Raw genomic sequence first — 4,119 nt, forward strand, 5'->3', positions numbered from 1 at the left:
TACCCAACAAATAAGAAGGTAGATGATCGGTCAGTGCCAAGTTTATGAAAACCATCTGACACTTTTTCCAGGCCGTCATATACCTTCAGCATGTGCAGGCCCTGGGAGGGTGGAATCCTTTGCAATAGCAGTTAAAAATCAGCCCTGGAGACATTGAGGGCTGTTTGGTAAATGCATGTTCGTTTTTAGGATACCTGTTCCCTGTTATGATTTAGCTCCAGACTCCAAAGTCTGTTTAGTTGCAGTCTAATGTGTGAATTTAGAGATTCCAGCTTAAGATGGCAGGCGTTATTTTTATTTATTTACCAAATATAGTATTCACCATTCACCTAAACTGTTCTATGTGCTTTACAAATATTAAATCACTTAAGTCAGCACAACTGTATGACGTGGGTACAAGCATTATCATTCTTATTTTAAAGGTGAAGAACAGGACACACAAAAAGGTTTAGTAACTTGCTGGGATTCAAACTTTGCTAGTCTAATCTAGAGTCTGAACTGTTAACCACTGCATTGAGGACGAACTATAACTCTGCTATGTCAATGGAGCAAAAAACGAGAGGAAATTAAGTTGCAGCTGAAAGGGGAACCACCTGGATGAAAACTCACTGGTTTCCCTTTGAGGCATTTACTGCACTTAAACACAACCTTTCTCTAGCTCAACTGGGCTGGCCAGAGATTAGACAAAACAGTAAATTTTGGCACTGAGGGATAGTTATAGTTATCAAAAAGGGATGCATCCGCTCGATTAGTGGTACTCGAGATAGTACCGGATCTCTGAGTGCTGCTGGGCTAGACTATATTTCCTCTTACTACTAAGAACCTTCATTCTTTCCCTGGTCTTCTGTAGATGGGAATTCTAATATGACAAACACACACACAAAAAAAGCTTGTACAATTTTTATTAAAGAGTATTATTTTAACTATGGGAAGAAAAATAATATCCAAATCTTCCACATTTTATTGTTTAATTTGTAATTATTTTATTGTATATATTTATGGAGTACAATGTTTTCCAATCATTTGTTTGTGTGTTGGTTCTGTATTATTTGTTCCCTTCAAAGTGTCTGTGCCATCCTTCTGCTATACGGTGGAAAAGGAGGCAATGTGATGTTTTGATCTATGCATATGTTATAGAAAGATACAATCAAACTAGTTAACGTATGCATTGCCTCACTAATTTATCATTTTTTTGTGATGAGAACATTAAAACTCTATTTTAGCAATGTTGAAATATGTAATACATTATTGGCCAGCCGTGGTGGCTCACGTCTGTAATCCCAGCACTTTGGGAGGCCAAGGTGGTAGGATCACTTGAGTCCAGGAGTTCAAGACCAGCCTGGACAACATAGTGTGACCCCGACTTTACAAAAAAAAAAAAAGATTAAAGAATAAAACGAAATAAATACAATGGGCTGACTCTGTACACGTGAGCTGCAGCATGGCAGCCCACCACTCCAGCCCACTCAAGATGCAGAATAAAGCTCATAAAAGTGGGCAGCATCGGGGTCGGGGATCTGCACAGCAGGATGGCAAGGGCCGTCTAGCACTGAAAACCCTAAGCAAGAAGGTGAGAAAAGAACTCAGCAGAGTAGACCAGAGGCATTCCGCCAGCCAGCTCCAAAAGCAGAAGAAGGAGGTGGTTCTGGCGGAGAAGAGACAGCTGGGTAGCAAGGATGGCTCTCCTCATTAGCACTAGCTGTCCAGGGATTATCTGGCCTCCCACTGAAGAAACAAATAGATGCCAGAAAGAAGCTAAGTAAAGCAGTGGAGAAGCACTTTCTGGATGACAAACTCCTCTTGTTAGACACTCAACAGGAGGCAGGGATGCTGCTTAGGCAGTTGGCTAACCAGAAGCAATGGCATCTTGCTTTTCGAGATCAGCAGGCCTACCTATTTGCCCATACTGCTGATTTTGTTCCTAGTGAAGAGAATAATTTGGTGGGCACCTTGGAAATTTCAGGCTATGTTCGTGGGCAGACTCTGAATGTAAATAGGTTGCTGCATATCATTGGACGTGGTGATTTCCAGATGAAACACATAGATGACCCCATGGACCCTTTCCCTTTAAATCCTACAGTAATTAAATCCCAAAAGGACCCAGACATGGCAATAGAGATTTGTGCTATGGATACTGTCGATGATATGGAAGAAGACCTTAAAGTCCTAATGAAGGCAGATCCTGCTAGACAGGAATCCTGACAAACAGAGGTTATCCCAGATCTAACGCAGGGGGAGCAAACCTGGCCCAATGAGGAGGAGTTGAGTGAGAAAAAGGATTTCTTGAAGGGAGATTCTAAGGTGGTAAAGAATATGATGATACAGAACATGAGGATTTTATGAAGGAGGAATCTCACATGAAAGTGTGAAGATGAAGAAGAGGAGGAATGTGAAACTATGACTACAAGGGAGTCTGTGCATGATGATCTCTCTGATGAGAAAGTGGATGAAGAAGCTGAGGCAAAAATGTTGGAGAAATGTAAACAAGAAAGACTGGAAGAGATGTTTCCAGGTGAAGTGGACACCCCCTGTGATGTGGCTGCCAGAAATTCAGTTTCAGAAATACAAAGGCCTCAAGAGCTTCCAGACATCTCCATAGGATCCTAAGGAAAAATATTACTCAAGATTGTGCTTGAATATTTCAGTTTCAGAACTTTACTAGTACTAGGAAAAGCATATTTAAAGAGATTGAAGAAAAAGAGGTTGAAGGAGCTGATGTTGGCCAGTATGTCACACTTCATGTCTCTAATGTCCCTGTCTCAGTGGTTGAGTGATTCAGGCAAGGAGCACCCTTGATTGCATTTTCTTCACTATCTCATGAACAGAAGATGTCAGTATTGAATATGGTGGTTAGGCATGACCCTGGCAGCACCGAATCTGCAAAAGCCAAGGAGGAGCTCATATTCCACTGTAGATCCAGGCACTTCTGAGCCTCACCTTTATTCTCTCAGCATGCTGCAGCAGACAAACATAAATTTCAGAGATTCCTGACTGCTGATATGGCCCTGGCGGTGACAGTATACGCACCAACCACTTTTCCTCCTTCATCTTTGCTGCTTTTCAAGCAGAAAAGCAATGGAATGCACAATCTCATTGCTACAGGCCATCTTTTGCTGGTGGATCCAAACAGAATGGTCATCAAGAGAGTTGTCCTGAGTGATCCTCCTTTCAAAATTTGTACTAAGATGGCAGTGGTATGTTACATGTTCTTCAATAGAGAGGATGTGCAGTGGTTTAAACCAGTAGAACTGAGAACAAAGTGGAGCCGCAGAGGACACATCCAGGAGCCTTCAGGTACCCCTGGCCGCATGAAGTGCAGCTTTGACAGGAAGCTAAAATCTCAGAACACAGAACTGATGAACCTTTACAAATGAGTTTTCCCCAAATGGACTTATGATCCAAGTGTACCAGAACCAGCACCTTGGGTGAACAGTGAGATTTCTTCAACAGTGCCTCAGGTGGGCATGGAGTAATGGATTTAAAGCGATTCTGTCTTACTGAGGCCAGTCAGCACTCCAAGGATGGGAGTCACAAGTTGTGATTGGGCAAAGTTTATTTTCTATGTCAGCTTGTCAGTCGGCTGCACCATTTTGCAAGAATTTTTTTGGCCTTGATAAAATGTCTCAGTTAAGTATGGAAGTTTTTCTACTACTTAATCCAAAAAGCTATTAAATCTTACTGAAATAAAAATAAATGCATAAATACAATGCATTATTAATAACTGTGGTCACCATGCTGTACAATAGATCGCTAAAGGATATTCCTCCAGGGTCATTGAAACTTTGTACCCTTTGACCACATTTCCTTTCAACTTAGTCACTGACTTGCTGATGTTCGGCTTTGACAGAAATGCGTTTCCAGAATGCGTTTCCATTCCTTCCTCAGAGCAGGGAGGGCAGTTAGGCTTGCTTCTTTCACTTTTAAGTTGATTCTTTCCTCTGAGGGATGGAGTCTGTCATCCTTACGTTCATCATCCGCTGGGGTAGCACTCCAAAGTCACCCTCACCATTTGGCAAATCCACCATTTGGCAAATCCAGCTTCTGTCAGATGTGCCCACATGTTTGTTTCTTCTCCACAAATGGAAGAACTACGGTGATTACTGCTGCTCACTAAATTAA

General features: G+C 41.9%; 1 pseudogene; it reads left to right on the plus strand.

The window, feature by feature from the left end:
• The first annotated feature begins 1,441 nt into the window (after window positions 1-1,441).
• Window positions 1,442-3,473, plus strand: LOC100971758 (pre-rRNA-processing protein TSR1 homolog; annotated as a pseudogene).
• Window positions 3,474-4,119: the final 646 nt, after the last annotated feature.

The sequence above is a fragment of the Pan paniscus genome, chromosome 4 (assembly GCF_029289425.2).
Source record: "Pan paniscus chromosome 4, NHGRI_mPanPan1-v2.0_pri, whole genome shotgun sequence".
Classification (NCBI taxonomy): domain Eukaryota; kingdom Metazoa; phylum Chordata; class Mammalia; order Primates; family Hominidae; genus Pan; species Pan paniscus.